We start from the raw sequence: 21,290 nt of genomic DNA, 5'->3' as shown, positions 1-21,290 counted from the left end.
TTTTGGTAAATTACCACTAGCGCATTTGCTATTTCTCTCTCCACCCTTGTTTCGTACCTGGGATGCATTCCATCAGGACCAGGAGATTTGCCTATCTTTAGCCCCATTAACTTGTCCAACACTACCTCTTGCATGATAATAGTTTCTAGGTTCTCACCTGCCACAGCCTTCCTGTTATCAATTTTTAGAATGTTATTTGTGTCTTCCATTGTGAAGACTGACACAAAATATTTGTTCAGTGCCTCAACCATTTTCTCATTTCCAGTTATTACATCCCCCTTCTCGTCCTCTAAAGGACCAATGTTTACTTTAGCCACTTTTTCACTATATATATATATATATATATATATATATATGTAGAAACTTTTACTTTTTGTTTTTATATTCTGAGCTAGTTTATTTTCATCACCTATCTTGCCTTTCTTTATAGTTTTTTTTCATGGCTTACTGCTGACATTTAAAGATTTTACCAATCCTCTAGGTTCCCACTAATCTTTGCCACTTGGTATGCATTTTCTTCAGTTTGATCCCCTCTATTTCTTTAGGTATCCACGGTTGATTATCTCTTTTTCTACTGTCCTTCCTTATCACTGGTATATATGAGGCAGCATTGCTAACCACCGTGCTACCGTGCCAATCTTAAGTAGGGTTCATTGCAATTGAAGAAATTAAAAATAGCATTCCCAGTTATTTGGATGGGAACATTTTGTACACTTTGCTTTCTTCACTATTTGAAGAATGTAGACCACATAAGCTAGCATTTAGAAATAAAGGTAAAACAATTTTTGAACTCCATGTATAAAATGAATAAATTTCATTTAACTGAGTTTATCTTCATAATTTTGTTCCCACCCTCCCTAAATATATGTGGACAGAGTTCTCTTAAGATACTGTGCTGGCTTTTTCAAAAAGAGTGATAGCAAAAATACAGCACACTACCATCCCCTCTAAAATCAAGGTTAGGAACCAAGCAAAACTTGCCCCGCTCAAACTGGTCAAAATTCTTTAAACGTGCTTCAGTTCTCAAATTGCACAATGAATTTCTGCCCTCCACCCCTCAACTAAGAGTTAATATTTTTTCACAAGTAACAGATAAGGTATGGGCCCTGCAAACCTTCAATTATTCAAGTGCATTTCCTCCGGCTAGCTCACTGGATTCCTCTTTTCTAAAGCCAATATAAAATTAAAATTGGTTTCTCTTGCCAAGGTTCATATAACTTTTGGTATACTATCTATGCAGATGTAATGTTTGAAAACATTACTGTATAATCTGCTGTCCTGCCCTGTAGGTCTTGTTTATCCCACCCAATGCTCCCTACACTTGAGAAATAATCAATTCATAATCTTAAACAAGATATAAGTTTCCATTGTATGTCCCATCATCTTTGCTTTTGCATCAGTATGAGCACGTGCTAGCCTCAGGAATTAATAATTTGAATAAAAGCAAAATACTGTTGAAGCTGGAAATCTGAAACACAAACAGAAAATGTTGGATAAACTCATCAGGTCTGGCAGCATCTGTGGAGAGAAACAAAGTGAATGTTCTGCATCTAAATAATCCTACAGAACTTAATTTTAGATCTTTACTGCTGGGCTACTGCATTTCATATCAAGTTTGGTTCAGAAGGAGTACACAGTCAGCAAGTTGTGGGTTCAAGCTCCACTTGACTTCAGTACATGAGAGAGTTGTACTGCAATGCGGCACGTAAGAGGGTGTGCTACACTGCAGGAACTACTGTCATTCAGCTGAATTGAGGCCCTTTCAGTTGGGCATCAAGGATCCCATTGCACAATTCAAAGAAAAGCAGGGATCTTTGCTGTGTGTTTATTGACTCCCTATGTTACAACCATGACCACAACTTAAGCACTTAATTGGCTGTGAAGTGCTTAGGGATAGCTGATGTTGTGACCATAGTGAATTAGTAGATCTTGGTCTGGCAACTTCTTGTTAGCCACAGTAATAGCAATCACAATGAAAATGTCACGCAACAGAGTACCTATCACTGCTCGGAAGCTTTGCAGGCACAAAATCCATCACTTAATCCTCTCGAGTGAAGTACCAGAGAGTGCTTTGGGATGTTCTGAAGTTGTGAAAGGCAATTTCTTTTATTTAGAATGGAAGTTATTTCCCATTGAATATTCATTAACAAATTAAGAAATGAAATTAAATTCATAAAGTGAAGTATTGGTCTAGATTATATATCCACATGTATGGATTAGACATTGAAATCACTGCCTTTTGGTTCATGAAAGAAAGCCAAGATTGGCACTGATTTGGTGCATCTCAATGTTCATAATTCAGATTTCTGGTTGATTTTACATAAATGAGTGTTGACCTAATGTATAAATCCAATCTAACCTGATTCAAGTAGGCGAGAGTAACATCTAATGTCTAAAGTTAACATGCTAATTGATGTGGCAAAGAATTTAGAGCCAACTATTTCTGCATTATGGATCAACCACTTCAAAAACAGCCAAACAAGTCAATATCCATATATGGAGAGACAAGTAACATTTCCATAGCAAGAATTTCCAACTGATTATAGCCCTGTTATCACATGTACCAGATCGCTGAAACAAACTGGAAAAACACAATTGAATACAGAAGAGAGGGTACTGTTTTTGAAGCTTGCACTGAGGCAAAATGGTAGGCCAAAGATTAAAATCAGCAAGAATGGGGTGGGGAAGTGAGTCACAGGTAGGTAAAGGTCACACTTTTGTGGATGGAGAGTAATGTGCAGAGATTTTACAGTAAGCACAACGTACATCATACTAGTTTGGAGGAAGTACACCTAGTTGTTTCAACTAAGATGTGTGGATTGCTCAGTTATAATTTTTATATTTTTAACACATTAAAGATACCAGATATCTGTGGCTCCTCAGCCCACCATTGCTTGGATTTCAAAAACTGTCTTCAGCCAATTGTCACAAATTTGGATACTTTTTAAAAAGTTTTCATTAGAGGATATGGGCATAGTTGGTTAGCATTTACTGTCCATCCCTAGTTGCCCTTGAAGGTGGTAATAGGCGGCACTTAGAACTCTACTGAGACTGTCATGATTCAAAGATTTTTGATCCAGCAACAGTGAAGGAATGATGATGTAGTTCCAAGACAGGATGGTGTGTGACTTGGGAAACTTGTATGAAGTGGTATTCCCGTGGATCTACTGTCTTGTACTTCTAGGTGGTAGGTGCTTTTGAGTTTGAAACATGCTGTGGAAGGAGTCTTGGTGAATTGCCACATGCCACTGTGCATCAATGGTGGAGGGACAGATTGTGTAAGATGGTGGATGGATTGCCAGTCAATGGCTGTTTTGGCCTAGATGGTTTCGAGCTTCTTGAGTGTTCGAACTGCACTCGTCCACATGAATGGAGAGTATTCCGTCACATTCCTGACTTGTACCTTCTAGATGGTGGGCAGGCTTTAGGATGTCTGGAGGTTAATTATTCGTGGCAAAATTCACAGCCTCTGATGTGCTCTTGTGGCCATAGTATTTCCATAGCTGGTCCAATTCTGTTTCTGGTCAATGGTGACCTTCAGGATGTTGATAGATCCAATGAATGTTTGATGCGTTCACAGTTTGCTTTTATGCAGTGCCTTTAATGTAGAAATCATCCCAAAGCACACTGGAGACATCATCAAAAAGTAAGCTGAACTAAGGAAATGGTGCTGGAGCATGGTGACATCCAGTGAACTGTGCCCAGCATTCCTTCTAATCCTATCTTTTACTCTCTTTCTATGTTTCTAAAACTTTATTCTAACTCTTTTAAATTCTAATAATGTTTTAATTTAATCTTTCTCGACACCCAACTATGACTGGAACACTAGATTCTGCATTCCCTTCTTTCCTTTCTCTATGTACAGTATGCTTTATATAGTGCACAAGAGACAATATTTTTCACTGTATACCAGCATGTGACAAATCAAATAAAGAATGAGAGGTTGGAAGAGAGGGGCAAAAGTTTGGTAAAAACTGTGAGACAGCAATGTGGGGGAGGAATTCCAGAGGATGCCCATTGTTTATTTTTTATATTCACTGTTCTGCCTCATTTAGTTTTGTGGATTGGATGCTTTAGAAAGGGCTTTGATTGCGTGCACCTTAAATAAGAGTACAAAGACTGGTCATTGGCTGAAGCATGAAATTTAAGGGGAAGATAAATTTAACTTTGTGAGGACAAAAAGCTCTGCAGCATATGTCTTTGTGGTGCAATAAGAGAAGAAGAAAGCTTGGGCATGGCTGTCATTTATGTGCTCAAAGCTGTAATTTTATGTGACATGGTGTGGACAAGTGGTGTTTTGTTGGGAGTTCACAACAACACAAACAAGTTTGAATAAACAGTTACTTTGGTCTATTGATTTCATCTTCTGATTGTAGCAGCTGTTTAATCTGAGTTCAGTGTTTTAGCGTCACTAAATCTTCCTTCCAAACTTCCTGTTGATGGTCACGCTCTGTGCAGAACAAAAACAAAAGTACTTTGAAGTTCCCATATTAAAAATCTTGATGAATGCAAGTTCTTGCCTGTTCTAAGCTTGCCTCTCTCAGTCTTGAACTTGAGCCCTCTTGTCTTGGCTTACCTGAAAATATTTTGCTGTCTTATCTTTATGCCTCTGAGGGAGCTAGCATTTTCTTATCTAGTTCTCAATTCAGATTCAATGCTAGTTGCTTTCTGCTACATCACATGGGTGTTTCCATTAGTTATGGCCATCTGCTTCAGAGACAGGAGTATAACTGTGTGCTGACTAGGACAGTAGGCAACTTCAGCATAACTTCTGGAAGATTTAAACTCGCTTGAACTAGAAACGTTGCATGCATCCTTAAATCACTTTACAGCCCTCTTGGCAAGCTTTATCTTGCCCATGGCATGCACATGCCTCCGGTTTTTACTTGAATTTCTCTTAGCGGCAGAAGACATGTTTTTCTCTTTCCTGTTAAAACCATCTTTTAGTATAACTATTTGTTTCTTAAAGAGAAACTCCAAATATATGTTTTTTTAAAGTTTCAGTGATTCTTGTAGATTCTCTAAACTGTTTTTGATTGGCAATTGTTTTGAGGGTCATGATGAAGGGTAGACGGCCTAGGACTTAGGTCAAATTCAAAAAATAAGAAATGCATGAAAATAGGTATGAGAAAGAATAAATAATGTCAAGTTGGTTCTCAGGAACTTGACTGGGGTGTGACTGTAAACAAGGCGGCGAAGTCAATAACTAGTCTGGCGCACCACTGGTACTTGGACAATAAGTCTGAATTTAATTTAACTGGATGTCACATGGAATTTTTGTAAATGTCTGGTATTTGGTCAGCCAGGTTTTGGGGTTCAACCCGTGGAAGACTGATTAATAAGTTGGTGGTTTTCCTGTTACAGTCCATGTCACATTCTGAGTTGCAATTATTTTACTTAAAGTTTATTCATATCTGTCACAGACGGGAAAGATGGCAGGATGATCCCCCACTTTTTGCCATACAGGGGAGGCCATTAATCCACAGAGTCTGTTGCGTTTTAGTGCCATCTCAGTGAGATGTCCTAAAAGTTGTTTGCATTCTAATGTCTTGTCCAGATATGAAAGCTAGGGCCTTGTGTAGTTCCATGTATGTTGGCAGGAAAGGAAAATGTCATCTGAACACTCAACTCCAATTTGTTTCTCAAGCAGTGTGCCCATTTTCCATTGTGTATTTAAAAGTAAAATGTCTTTTGATTTTGTAGCCCATAATTCTGCAAGCCGAAGTTGTGTGGGTGCCACACTTTGGATAGTGGATGTTTGATGTAATCAGAAGTGACTTGGGGTATGAGAACACCGTACCTGAACTATAGAAAAATATTTTTGATGTGCAGATTTGTGGATATTTTCAACCACTCAAAGAACAAAGTAACATTTTAATTAGCACAGTAAGGATTGTTTTGACAGACGTCAAATGATGTCATTAAACACTGGACTTTTACCAGAGTTGGGTGCTCGTTCAGCTCAAGGAAGTAGAATGGTAGTCTTAGTAAGCTAGCGTTGTGTACCTATGTGGAATAAGCTGAGGCAGTCTTAATCCTCTTCCTACTGGATGGATGTGAGCTGACTGCTCAGAATTGGTCCTAGTTTGACAATGATTGATCGTTCTTGACCTAGAAGATATATGCTGTAGGACATGGAAGAAAATAGATATGTAAAATGTTATATGGCAGGTAAGTGAAAAGGTAGTTGTAGAACAGTGTTAGGATAATGTGTACTATGTGATTGCTGTGCCATCAAAAATCCTATGGTAATATTCCTTACAGCAGAAACAAAGATGTTTTTGCTGCATTGTTTTGAAGGCATTTGATGACTTGGGTGTTTTACTGATTTATGATTGTGGTTGGTTTAGCATGAAATGAACCTTACCTAAATTCATGTTTTGACTTGTTTTGAACTGTTTGCCTTTTGACAATTTAGGAAGATTGGATAGCTAATACGAAATTGGAGAACTGAAGTAGATTTCAGCGTTCTCCCCCATTCTTTAATAATCACATGCCGTAACCTTGGATTATTTGGACAACTTTTAGTTACACCAAAAGTAAATATATCTCTTTATTTTAAGAAACAATTGTGCAGTAATATAGTGAATGCAGAAAAGAGCCTTATTGACTCAAGTTACATAAAAGGAAGTTAACCAATCATACTTTGAGGGGCATTTATTTTGCAAGGAACTATTGTTGAACTGTAAGAGGAAGCCCATCTTCAAAATGAGCAACTAAATCTTCTGCAATAAAAATACATTTTTCCGGAAAGGTGGTTTTCTTTTGGCAAAGTGACTAACTTTGAACGTTAACTTAGGAATCATCACTCACATGCCCAATCTTTTATCTTCATTTCTTCAACCACCTAACATATTCTTGTTTTGCTTCAGTCACTAACTCTGGTAGTGCATTTCACAGCCTTGTATCCCTTTGTAAAAGCATCTCTGCGTTAAATTTTGTATTCACCTCTTTGTTTCACCTCATTATAGGCCTTCAAACACGAGAAATAATCTGCTTTTGAGAGCCCCATTTCCTCATAGTTTCATACACCTATTTGATAACTCTGTAATCTCTAAGAAAACAACCATAATTTTCTTGATATCATCTTTGTATTCTCATGACCAGTAGCCTCCTAGTGAATCTGTGCTTGTACCCTTGCGTCAACATTCTCTCTGCAGTGTAGAGCTCAAAACTGCACGCAATAATGCAGCTATTGGCTCACTTTGTATTTGCTTGGATTCATCATTATATTTAAAGTTTTATATTCCTGTCCAAAAAAAATTCTATTAGCCTTTTAATGCTCATATCCAAATAGTATGGTTTCTTTCAGTGGGTTTCATAAATCAGTTCCTGGGTTTAGGGAACCTAAATGTGGATTTGTTAAATGCAGAAGCAGCTAAACGAATCACCTCAGTCCTCATCTATCCAGCCATAAAGCAATAGCTTTCCTTCCTGTTCTCTCACTGCATCTGAATTCCCTCAAATATATCTTGAATGCTGTTATTTCTCATTTGCAGGCTGCTCTTCAAAGACAGCTTCCAGAACTGCAATATTAGGTTCCATGTGTATGCTGAAGACATCTCCTCTCTTTCAATTCATTCCATCTTTAAATTGTCAGACTGCTTGTCTGACAACCAAAAGCGAGGGAGCAAATTTCCCCCCTCAAACTTTTGTCCGAAACCATTTCTTTGATTGCTGAACAAACCTCATTCCCTAGTACATTACTTACCCTGGCCACTGTTTTGAGTCTAAACAGTGTTCACAACCGCGGCATCATATTTAACAATGAGGTGGGCTTGCGAACATAATCACCAAGACCACCTACGTCCACTGTTGGTAACCTTGCCTGTCTCCATCCCTACTTCAGCTTCACCTGAGAAACTCTGATTTGTGATGTTGTTCATAAGATATAGGAGCAGAATTAGGCCATTTGAGCCCGCTCTGCCGTTCCGTCATGGCTGATATGCACCTCATCCCCAATTTTCCAGCCTTCTCCCATAACCTTTCGATCCATTGCCATTAAAAAAATCTGTCTAACTCCTCAAATTCACTCACTGTCCCCATGTCCACTGCACTTTAGGGTAGCGAATTCCAGAGATTCACAACCCATTGGGACAAGTAATTTCTCCTCAACTGTTTTACATTTGCTTCTCTTCTTGGAATGCCCCACGAGGGGAAACATCTGCTCCACAGCTACTTTATTCCTACCTTTTATCATCTTGAATACCTCAATTTGATCTTCCTTCATTCTTCTAAATTCCAGAGAGTATAGGCCTAAACTGTTCAATCTCTCTTCATACGACAAACTCCTTATCTCTGGAATCAGTCTAATGAACCTCCTCTGAACTGCCTCCAATACCACTACATCTTCCCTCAAAAAGGGGACCAAAACTGTTCACAATATTCCAGCTGCTGCCTTACCAATGCCTTGTGGACTTGTAACAATATTCCTCACCTTAATGTTCCATTCCTTTTGCTATAAGTGCCAACGTTCAATTCGCTTTCTTTATTATCTACAATACTATTATGCTAGTTTTCTGTGACTCATGAATGTGGGCACCCAGACCCCTCTGCACGAGAGCAGCCAACTGTCTCTCCCCATTTAGATAATAAGTCGCTTTCCCCTTTTGCGACCAAAATACATGACCTCACATACATCTACGTTAAATTCTTTCTGACACATTTTGGATCACTCTGCCAGTCAGTCTATATCCATTTGTAAGGTTCTTATTTCCTGATTGCTGACCCATCTATTTTTGCGTCATCTGCAAATTTGACTATAGAGCCTTCTATACCTGTACCCAAGTCATTAATATAGATTGTAAGTAGCTGTGGCCCAAGGATTGAACCCTGTGGCACCCCACTAGTTACTTTGCCATCCAGAAAAAAATACATTTATCCCGATCTATCTTCTGTCCGTCAGTCAGTCACTTATCCAAACAAATTACCCCATATCCCATGTGATCTAACCTTGTGAATTAACCTTTTGTGTGGCACCTTATCAGAAGTCCAGATATACTACAGAAACTACAAGATCCCCTTTATCCACTTTGTTACATCCTCAAAGAACTCTAGCAAATGAGTTAAACACGATTTGCCTTTCCTAAAACCATGTTGACTCTGGGATATTGTTTTGATTTTCCAAATGTCCTGATATTGCTTCCTTGGTAATTATTTCTAACACTTTCCCAGGAACAGATGTTAAACTAACTGTTCTGTAATTTCCCATATTTTGCCTCTCTCCCTTTTTGAATAAGGATGTTACATTAGCATTTTTCTAATCCACTGGAACCTTTCCTGTGTCCAGGGAATTTTGGAATATTATAACTAATGAATCCACATCTTTTAATACCCTTGGATATAGGCCATCTGGCCCAGGAGACTTGTCTACCCTCAATCCTAATAGTTTGCTGAGTACCTTTTCCCTGTTGATGTTGATTATTCTAAGTTCTACCCTTTCTATTACCTCTGACTTGCCAATTCCTATTGGGATGGTGGTACTCCATGAAAACTGAGGCAAAGTATTGATCTAGCATCTCTGCCATTTCAGTGTTCCCCACTATTATCTCTCTGGTTTCATCTTCTGAGGGACCAACATTCACCCTGGCGACTCTCTTCACTTTCATATACTGTAGAAGCTTTTGTTATCCATCTTGATATTTTGCGCTAGTTTTCTTTTGTAATTTACCTTAGCTCTCTTTTTACTTTTTTAATATCCCTTTGCTTATGTTTGAAAGTTTCCCAATCTTCCAGCTTGCCACTGGCCTTTGCAATTTGGTATGCCTTAGCTTTTGTCTTTATATTGTCCTTGACCTCCTTGTTCAGCCATGGATGTTTTTACTCCCCTTACCATCTTTCTTCCTCACTGGAATATATTTTAGTTGTGAGGACTTGTGTCTCATCAAACAGCGGCCACTGCTCATCCGCTGTCCTACCTTTTAGCCTTTCTGCCCACTCTATTTGGGCCAGATCTGCCCTCATGTTTATGTAATTTCCTTTGTTTAATTCCAGGCTGTTAGCGTGGGACTCTGCTTTCTCACTCCCAATTTGAATTTTGAATTCTATCATTCAATGGTCACTATTACCTAGGGGATCCTTAATGATGAGGTCATCAATTAATCCCTCCTCATTACACAATACCAAATCCAGAGTAGCCCGCTCCCTGATTGGTTCCACAATCTACTATTCCAAGAAACAGTCTCGAATACATTCAATGCTTCCATGCTACCCTTGCCAATTTGATTCTTCCAAACTATGTGCATATTAAAATCACCCATGGTTATTGCTATACATTTCTTGCAAGCCCCCAGTATTTCCTGGTTTTTATTGTGCCCCACTGCAGAAGTATTGCTTGGGGACCGACAGATTATTCCTACCAAGTATTTCTTTCCTTTGCTTTTTCTTGTTTCTACCCAGACTGATTCCACATTTTGATCTCCTGTGCTTATCTCATTTCTCATTAGAGCACTGATCCCTTCCTTCACTAGCAAAGCTACATCACCACCTTTTCCTTTCAGTCTATCTTTTCCGAAATGCTGAGTATCCTTTGAGATTCAATTCCCAGACCTGGCCTCCTTGTAACCATGTCTCGATAATCAGCACCACATCATACCCTCCTGTTCCTATTTGTGCTGTTAACTCTAATTTTGTTCCAAATGCTTTGTGCATTTAGATACAAAGCTTTTTAATGTGTTCCACTAGTAAATTTCCCTACTCTTTTATAATTCCTTATTGCATAAAGATATTCGCCTGTTCTTTCCCCCTCTTTTATTCACATTCACATTAAACTTGATCATTCAAAAGTCTTCTGCTCGTATATCATCTCACATCATGTCCTATTCACCCATTGTCATTGTGCACTTGGGCATATTGGCTCTTGGTCTTGGAATGCCTCAATTTTAAAACTTCCATTCTTGTTTGTAAATCTCAAATTGGCCTCCTCTCTCTCTCTCTCTCTCTCTGAGACCATGGGATTTGTTAGTGTATTCCAGAGAAAAGTTGCATAGAATATTGGATTAACTTTCATTTTAAGGAGCTCAGCTGTTGTAGGGTAAAATGTGTTGCCACAAAGGGGAAGGAGCTGATAGATCTGATTGACAATATTGTAAGCCAGCATTTTGACTTCCTCCTTGGTTTGAAAATAAACCAAAATCTTAAACTAGGGTTCTTTTAAATAAAGGGGAAGAATTTTTTCCCTTGCTGGAAAAAGTCAGTAAGCAAATACTGAACTGTAAAGTGAAGCAAAGCCTTCAGAAGTGGTAGTGCTTACACAATAATTTTGATGGCAAGTGGGAACTAGATTGAATTATACTTCTACATATCATGTATGATTTATTCATCTATTTCACAAAGGATAAATCACTTTTCTCATTTATAATTGACTTTGTCTTTCAAGTACTTACCACCAATGTTCCTTCTGGAAAACGGGAGGTATGAATGGGGATCGTGTGAGTTAAGTGTCTAATAAATGCAAGAAATATCTTATTGTTATGCAACTTCATTTAACAATGTCTATACTAAAACTCTTAAGAATCCTCGTGCAATATCTCTTGCTGCAGTACCTCTCTGTTTGCTTAGTGATTCACTCCTTAGTGGCAAAACAATAAGTAATTGCAGCAAAATAGTCCCTTGAATTGTGTTGGGGGGAAAAAAGTCCCCAAAACCAAAGTTGATTGGGCCAAAAAAAACTTCCTCGTCTTTTTCCTCCTCAATTTTCTTTAGCCATGTTCCCTTCCATCATTGACTCATTGCCAGATTATGATTTCACAGTGCTGGTTGCCTTGGGGCACAGTTTTAAATGTGTTGCTTTCAAAATCATGAAAAGAAAGGACTTTCATTTGATACAGTGTCTTTCAAGTGTTCAGTTTACAGCCAATAAAGTGCTTTGAACTATCGTCAGTATAATAATTTAGGAAAATGCAACTACTAGCTTACAGATGGCAAGATCCCACATTTAGCTATTTCATTAATGTTGGTTGAGGAATGAATGCTCTAGGATGTTCCTGTAGTTCTTTAAATTTTCACTGGGAATCTTTACGTCATCCCAAGAGGGCGGACTGGGCCATGTTTCAAGTTTTCAGTTGAAGCATTGCACCTCAATGTACAGAACTCCCTCAACGCTGACTGGAAGTTGAGCGCAAGTTATGTACTTGAGTTTCTGTAGTGGATCTTGAACCCACAATCTTTCGATTCAAAAATGAATCATTGATACATCACTCCACAGTAAATGTTGGTAGGGTATTTGACCACATAGCACTACAGCTATGCCTGACTCTATCTTTATGTAATCTCCAAGTAATGCACAGAAATTGGACATGCTTTTTATTCATTCATGGGATGTGGGTGTTGCTGACAGGATGAGCATTTGTTTCTCATCGCTAATTTCCTTGAAGGCAGTCATGAGCCAACACCTTGAACTGTGGTGCATACGCTGCACTGTCTGGAAAGAAATTCTGGGAATTTGGCCCACTGACAGTGAAGGAATAGCAATGTTGTTCCAAGTTAGTTGTGTGTAGTGTGGAAAGTGTGTTGCAGCTAGTGGTGTTCCCATGCATCTGCTGCCCAGTTTCTCGGCAGTAGAGGCTGTGATTTTGGAAAGTACTATCAAAGGAGGTTTTGCGTGTTGCACACACTGTTGCCATTGTGCACAGGTGTGGAGGAATATTTAAGGTGGTGGATGGGTGCCAATCAAGCACCTGCTTTGTCCTGAATGCTTTCGAGCTTGTTGAGTGTTGTTGCATCTACAGTCATCCAGGCAATTGAAGAGTGTACAATCATAGTGCTGACTTGTGCCTTGTCATAGGCTAAGGGGAGGCAGGCCATATATGTAGCCAACATATATGGGTCCAATTAAGTTTTGGTCAGTGGTAAACCTTAGGATATTGATGGCGTGGGATTCAGCAATGTGAAGAGGAGATGATTAGATTATCTCTTGTTGGAGATGGTCATTACCCAGCACTTGTTACTTGTCATTAATCAGTCCAAGCTTCAATGCTGTCCAGGTCTTGCTGCATATGAGGCTTCAGTATCTGAGGAGTCATGAACGGTATTGAATGTTATGTAATTATCAATGAACATTCTCACTTGTGAACTTAAGGTGGAGAGAAGGCCATTGATGAACAAACTAAAGATGGTTAGGTTTAGGACGTTGAGGAATTCTCTCCCATTTAATGATCAAGATTTGCAAGTGACATTTTCCAAAGCAGATGGGAAATGAAATGAATTCTATCTTTTTGAGTCTAATTTAATGGGTCACACAAAGAGTGAAAGCCTTTCTATTGGCAACAGGCTTTACCGATTTCCCACACAATGTGCCTTGTCCATGGGCCTTTCATGTTGGCCCATACTTGCAATGAAAGTGCCACTTGCTAATTACTGGTGAACGACAGTAGCAGTAACCGCCTCTGATTTAGAGAACTTGAGGTGAGAGTGACTGCCCTTGAAGTTAAGGCAGCATTTGACAGTGTGACATCAAAGATCTCTCATAAAATTTAAGTCAATGGGAATCAGAGGTAAAATACTCCACTGGCTGGAATCATATCAAGTTCAAAAGACGATGGCTGTGATTCGAAACCAATAACCTCAGTTCCTGGACTTGGCATATTTAGGCAGGAAATCTACAAAATCAGTAAAAAGGCTTTCACTCCTTGTGTGACTCATTACATTTGTCTGAAAAAGCTATAATTTGACAAATTTCCCATCTGCTTTTGAAAACATCACTTGCAACTCTTGTTCATTAAATAGGAAAGAACTGCATGAAAATGATACACAAACACCCAATCTGCCACAAATATCCACATTTCCAGACTTTAACTGCATTTTAAAAAAATCATCAATGAGATGTGGGTGTCACTGGCTTTTATATTGCCAGACGTTGTTATCCATCCCTTATTGCTCTAATTTGGTTAAGTTGACACTTCTTCCCACTTCACTGAGCCTAAAACCTTTCCCACATGAATCTGACCATTTACTGCTATGTGCTGCTATCTCAACATCAAGAAGTTGAGTGGTTAGAGTGGCTGGGATTGGGCAGATTGAGGCCTCAAAGATTGAAGTAACTTTTGCCTCAGAGATGCTGCTGCAAGACTTGCTTCTGGTGTCATGTCACTTGTGCATTTTGAAAAAAACACTTTCCCTTTAAACAGCGCTTTTCACGGCTATTGGATGTCTCGAGGTTCCTTACAACCAAAAAATTAGTTTTGAAGTGTAGTCACATTTGTATTGCAAAGATCGCAGTGGCCAATATGTGCACAGTGAGCTCCTATAAACAATAGTAGATAATGACCATATAATCTATTTTGTCATACTGATTGAGGGATAAATATTGACCAGGTATTTCTCTCCCCCTATTCTTTGAAGTAGCCATAGGATCTTTTGCATCTATCCAGGCAAGGATCTAGACCAGCAAGCCAAATTTCCAGTAATTGTGTGGAGGACTGCGTTCAGAATTGTTTTGCTGTACTGAAGTAGAAAGCTGAGTTCATACATCAGTTCATAATATTCTGTCATGTCTATTTGTTTTCTTAATTGGCAAAACTTACCTTTGACCATGCTGCAGTGATAAATGTAGTTGATGCAAATGAAGTTGAAGTTCCAATGTTGTTGTAGTGGAATCTAATGCCACAATGATGTTGCACAGAAAAATGCACAAAAGAGATCCCTGAAGATTATTAACTCTGCCCATTTTGTACCTACTTATATTCTGTACCTACTTTTGTCAATGACGTGCAAGCATTGTCACTGTTCATGGTTGCTTTAATGCTTTGGATGTTGAATAAATGAATTGCGAACCACCTAATACAACACTTATTGATGGTGAAATATATTTACGTATCTTCTCCAGTAGTTCAGTCACTTTTATAATAAAGCAGTTTTTGTGGATTTAGGTCACAGCCAAGGTGATAGCACTAACAGCTTGCGTTCTGAGAAATATCTGCCGCAACTAATTGATGGAGAGTCTTGAAGCATCTTGGATTAAATGAAAAAAGGGATTTCAATGGTAATAATCGCAGGATTATTCACCATGCTATGTGTAGTGAGATCAGCGTAGGAGAACAGACCAGATGAGTTTGATTTTATTTATTATTGTCACATGTATTAACATATTGTTTCTTGCGTGCTACACAGACAACACATACTGTTCATAGAGAAGGAAATGAGAGAGTGTAGAATGTAGTGTTACAGACATAGCTAGGGTGTAGAGAAAGATCAGCTTAATGCAAAGTCTGTTCAAAAGTCTGATAGCAGGGAAGAAGCTGTTCGAGTCAGTTGGCACGTGATCTCAGACTTTTTTATCTTGTTCTCGATGGAAGAATGTCCAGAATGCTTGAGGTCCTTAATTACGCTGGCTTCTTTGCTGAGGCAGCAGGAAGTGTAAATAGAGTCAGTGGATGGGAGGCTGGTTTGCATGATGGATTGAGCTACATTCACAATCTTTTGTAGTTCCTTGCGATTTTGGACAGAGCAGATGCCATACCAAGCTGTGATACAACCAGAAATAGTGCTTTCTATGGTGCATCTGTAAAAGTTGCTGAGAGTTATATTTGACATGCCAAATTCCCTTTGTCTTCTGAGAAAGCAGAAATATTGATGGACTTTCTTAACTATTGTGTAGCTGGGGAGATGGTGTAGGAGGGAAAGATTTAATTTTCTGAAGCATTGGGACTGATTTGGGGAAAGATGGGACCTCTACAAACTGGTTGTGTTGCACTTCAGCAGGGCTGGGATGAATATCCTTGTTGGGGAATTCGCTAGTGCAGTGGGAGGAGATTTAAACGAGAGTGCTGGGGGATGAGAAACTAAACAGGGAGATGCAAGAGAGGGTAACAAAGACAAATGGAAAAGTAGAAAGCAAAAGTGGAAAGCAAAGGAATATGTGGGGTTATGAGGAGTGGGCAGTGGGGTGGATCTGAGTAAGATGCTCTTTCGGTGTGTCAGTGCAAACTCAATGGGCTGAATGCTCTCTTTTTGCACGATAGGGATTCTATGGAAATTGGCCAGGAGTAAACAGGACAATTGTACGAAATAAGACATGTAAAAATGTTAAAAAGACAAGTCCAAAGGCACTGTACCTGAATACATAGAGCATTTGCAATGAGGTAGACAAGTCAACACAAAACGGTATACACAGGTACGTATGAATGCAATTAGAGAAACATGGCCGCACGACACAACTAGGGAACAAGTTATCCTAGATTTGGTATTGTGCAATGAGAAGGGGTCAGTTAATTGTGTTGTGCAGGGTCCTTTAGGAAACAGTGACCATAATATGATACAATTCTCCATCAAGATGGAAAATTAAGTAATCCAATCCAAAACTCGGGCCTTTAGCCTAAACGAAGAAAACTGCAAAGTTGAGAGGTGCTAAGGTAGATTGGGTAACTTTATTAAAAGACATGATGACAGCTAGATAATGGCTAACATTTAAGGAAAAAATGTATGCATTGCAACAGTTAGACATTTCTTTCTGACACAAAAACACAATTGGGAAAGCAACCCAAACATGGTGAACAAAATAAATTAATGCTGGTATCCAATTGAAAGAGGAGTCAGATAAAGTTGCTAGCAAAAGTAGCAAACCTGAGGATTTGAGAGCAGTTCGTCAAGGGAGGACAGAGATTGGTTAAAAGGGGGAAAAATAGAGTATGAGAGTGAACTTGCAAGGAACATAAAAGCAGACCATAAAAGATCCCACGTGTGCAAAAAGAGAAAGGATCAGTGAAATCAAATATGTGACCCTTCATTTGAAACAGGATTTTATGATGAGGGAATAAAGAAATTGAGTAACTAAACAGTTGTCTTAATTCTGTCTTGATGGAGGAAGACAAATAAGTATTCAGAAATGTTCAGGAACTAAATGTCTACTAAGAAGAAGGATTTGAAAGAAATTAGTTTTTAAAAAAAAATAGTGCTGGAGAAATTAGTAGAACTGAAGGCCGATAAATGCCTAGACCCTGATGATCTTCCCACAGAGTACTAAAGGAGGTAACCATGAACATAGTGAATGCGTTGGTTTTCATCTTCCAGAATGCTGAAGATTCTGGAACAGTCTGAGAAGATTGGAGGGTGACAAATCTGATCCTACTAATTAAAAAGAAGAGAGGGAAAACAGGAAATTACAAACTAGTTAGTCGGGAAAATGTATCATAAAGGATGTGATTACAGGACACAGAAAATGTCAATGGGATTAGACAAAGTCAACATGGATTTATGAAAGGGAAATCCAGTTTGAAAAGTCTACTGGAGTTGGTTTGAGAACATCACTGGCAGAATGGATTGCGCAGAACCAGTGGATGTGCTGTATTTGAATTTTCAGAAGACTTGATAAAGCCCTATATAAGAGCTTGGTTTGCAAATTTAAAGCACATGGGATTAGGCTAATATATTGGATTGAGAATTGGTTAGCAGACAGAAAACATCTGGAATAAATGCATCTTTTTTGAAGTGGTAAGTGGTGGTGATGAGTAGGATCCCACAGGGCCCCAGCTATTCGCAACATGCATCAATAATTTGGATGAGGGAACATAATATTTCCAGGTTGCTGACAATGTGAAAAATGGTGGGAATGCGAGAGGTGCTGAGGATGTCAAGAGATTTCCAAGTTGAGTGAATGGGCGAATACACAGCAGATGAAGTATAATATTAGTTGAAGTTATCCATTTCAGCAGGAAAAACAGAATGACAGAGGACTACTTGAATGATAGATTAGGAAATGTTGATGTGCAAAGAGACCTGGGTGTCCTTGTACATCAGTCACCAAAAGCAGGTATGCAGGTGCAGCAGGCAGTTTAGGCAAATGGTATGTTAGCCTTCATTGTAAGAGGATGAGAGTACAGGAGCAAGAATGTTGTACTGCAACTGCAAAAGGACAGTGAGGCAGCACCTGGAATGTTGTGTGTAGTTTTAGTCTCCTTACCTCAGAAAAAATATATTTGCCATTGAGGGAGTGCAGTGAATGTTCAACAGACTGTTTCTTGGATGGCAGGATTATTCTTTGAGGACAATTTGGGTCAAACAGGCCTATATTCACTGGAATTTAGGAGAATGAGAGGGGCTATGATTGAAATATATAAAATTCTGACAGGGCTGGACAGAATGGATGCAGGGATGATGTTTCCTCTGGCTGGGTGATCCTGAAAAAGGGATCACAGTGTGGGCAAGCCATTTGAACTGAGATGAGAAGTTTCTTCACTTGGTGGAGTGGAATTCTTTTTCACAGAAGTCTGCAGAGGCCGTGTCATTGAATATATTTAAGAAAGAAATAGATTTTGAGACTTTAAAGGCTTCAAGGGTTATGGGAAGTGTGCAGGAATGTGATGTTGGGATAATATGATTATGGCTGGTCCTCTTGAGTAAAAAGTCTGACAACAGCAGGTTTAAGTCCAGCCGATTTATTTGATAGTAAACTCACTAGCTTTCGAGGTTTCCCTCTTCGTCACCTGACGAAGAGGGAAACCTCGAAAGCTAGTGAGTTTACTATCAGATAAATCGGTTGGACTTAAACCTGTTGTTGTCAGACTTTTTACTGTGTTTACCCAAGTCCAATGCCGGCATATCCACACCAAAGTCCTCTGAGGAGCAGAGCAGCCTCGAAGGGCTGAATGTCCTCCTCCAATTCTCTATCTTTCTAGCCAATGACATAGGTTGTGGGAGCAGAAGTAAATCATTCAGCCTTTCAAGCCTGTTTTCCCATTTGAGAAGACTGTGGATGATCAGATTGTGGTTTCAACTCCTCTTTCCCTGTCTATCCGCCCGAAACTTCACTAGACTTCACAAGTGGATTTGGTTAGAAATTTCATTATCTAAACGGACTTCCAAGGCAGGAATGTTGGACAAGATGAAAGCAAAAGTAGTACATTGCCTTTGCATGATAAATAGTAGATCCTTTTTATGAAGTTTCCATTCCATCAATGACAATATATTTCATTACATTTACAAAACAATTGCTTTTAAAAATTGTCATACATCATCTATAATTAAGGTTAGCTGCAGAATGCCATGTGATGCAGCCTGTAAAAAAAAAAAGGTGGCTCAGGTCTTCTGCTGACTAAAAGCAGCAGTGAAACTCGGCGCCTATCTGGGCAACTGAGCAGTCCTCTTCAGGAACGCACTGCTCACCTATGTAGAATGAGGAAGGGGCTAAAAAAAGGTGCCCTAAACATTGCCTGCTTCACTACACCCTGGCTAGTTTATCGTGGCTGGTGGGGATCCCATCTTGCGGTGGAACAAACAAAACACAAGGTGACACTGCTCACCATTGGCACTTGGCATGCTTTTGGATAACCCTACAGCAAACAGACCAGAGAGAAGAACAGCCTTTGTTGCCAGAGAGCTTGCAAAATACAACATTGACATTGCAGCTCTGAGTGAAACTAGTCTTGCCAACACAAGTCAGTTGACTGAAACTGGAGGTGGATACACTTTTTTTTCTGGAGCGGTCGCAGCAGCGATGAGCGTCGTGATGCTGGAGTTGGATTTGCCATCAGGAGTCACCTTGTTCAGAAACTTGGCTGGCTTATGACATTACAGCTTCTGCTACAGAACAGAAGTCAAGCCACCCTGATCAGCGCCTATGCCCCCACAATGAACAACCCAGACGAGATGAAAGACAAGTTCTACAAAGAACTAGACACCCTACGATCAACAGTGAGTAGGACCGACAAGCTGATCTTGCTTGGCGATTTCAATGAAAGAGTAGGGTGTGACTCTGCAATCTGGCAGGGAGTCATTGGGAGGCATGGAGTGGGCAAGTGTATTAGTAACGGTCTACTCTTAATGAAGATCTGTGCAGCGCATGACCACGTCATCACCAGCACAACCTTCCGTCTGCCTACCCATAACAAGACCTCTTGGATGCAGCCCTGCTCTAAGCATTGGCATCTTATCGACTATGTCATTGTCAGGAGAAAAGGCAAACAGGATGTCAGAGTGACCAAGGCCATGTGTGGTGCTGACTGCTGGACACATCACAGGCTCATTGTCTCCAAAATGAGACTTTGCATCAGACCCAAGAGGCGACCATAAGGAAGCAAGGTTATGAAAAGAAGCAATGCAACCAAGTTAAAGAACCCAAGTATAGCTTCAGCACTGGCTGAAGATGTGAAATCAAGCTTGCTGACATACACCTCGCAGGCAACGCTGAGGATGACTGGGAACGTTTCAGGGATGCTGTCCATACACCTGCGCTGAAAATGCATGGGCCTTCTACCCACAAGCAGCATGACTGGTTCAATGAGAATGATGAGGAGATACAGGCTCTACTTGTTGAAAAGCACCATCTTCATCGGGCCTGTCAGAACGACCCATCATCAGCAGCCTAGAAAAATGCTTTTACCAGTGCTCACAGGACAGTCCAGAATATCCTGCGTAAAATGCAAGATGCCTGGCTGAGTGCCAAGGCAGATGAAATACAGAGATATGCTGACAGAAATGACTTGAAATGGTTCTGTGAAGCTCTCAAAACTCTCTACAGACCTCGATCTCCCGGGAGTTCCCCCGAGTACAGATGGTACAACTCTCGTGACAGAGAGGGATCAGATCCTGCAGAAATGGGCTGAATACTTTTGAAGCCATCCTCAACCGACCGTCATCTATTAACGATGAGGCAATAGACAGGATTCCCCAGGGTGATATCAACAGTGCCATGGATGACCCACCGGTAGTAGCAGAAGTCACGAAAACTGCCAGCCAGCTATCCAGTGGCAAAGCCCCAGGGGTAGATGCCATACCCGCAGAGATCTACAAAGCTGCTGGTCCTGTACTTTTCGAGAAGCTCACCGTGTTGTTCCAGTCCTTTTTGGAGGCAATGATCCATTCCTGAGGAACTTAAAGATGCTTCCATCGTACACCACCTACAAGAGGAACGGTAATCGGCAAGTATGTGCCAACCACCGAGGAATCTCACTGCTCTCCATCACAGGAAAAACCCTTGCAAGAGTCCTGGTAAATCGTCTGGTCATTCATCTGGAGCCGGGCCTGCTTCCAGAGTCAGTGTGGCTTCTGAAAAGGTCATGGGATGACTGATATGATTTTTGCTGCGCGTCAACTTCAGGAGAAGTGTCATGAGCAGAATTGCGAGCTCTACACAACCTTTGTTGACCTTGTGAAAACTTTTGACACTAAGCTGACAAGTCCTGTGGAGGATCATATCAAAGTTTAGCTGTCTGAATTCATTCAGATAGTACGCCAGTTCCTCGGAGGCATTCCCAGTCACCAATGGCATCAAACAGGGCTATGTGCTCGCACCCACACTGTTCAGCATGATGTTTACTGCCATGCTGAATGATGCCTTCCAGGACAGTGTTGCTGGA

General features: G+C 40.0%; 1 protein-coding gene across 2 annotated transcripts in view; it reads left to right on the top strand.

Annotated features, from left to right (window-relative positions):
* Positions 1–21,290, top strand: part of cd2ap (CD2-associated protein) — a 231,083-nt gene that overhangs the window by 7,281 nt on the left and 202,512 nt on the right. The gene's annotated exons all lie outside the window — the stretch shown is intronic.

This window comes from Carcharhinus amblyrhynchos, chromosome 7 (assembly GCF_965287045.1).
Source record: "Carcharhinus amblyrhynchos chromosome 7, sCarAmb.v2.hapA, whole genome shotgun sequence".
Lineage (NCBI taxonomy): Eukaryota > Metazoa > Chordata > Chondrichthyes > Carcharhiniformes > Carcharhinidae > Carcharhinus > Carcharhinus amblyrhynchos.
The sequence above is the reverse complement of the archived record's forward strand: the minus strand, read 5'-3'. Positions and strand labels throughout refer to the sequence as shown.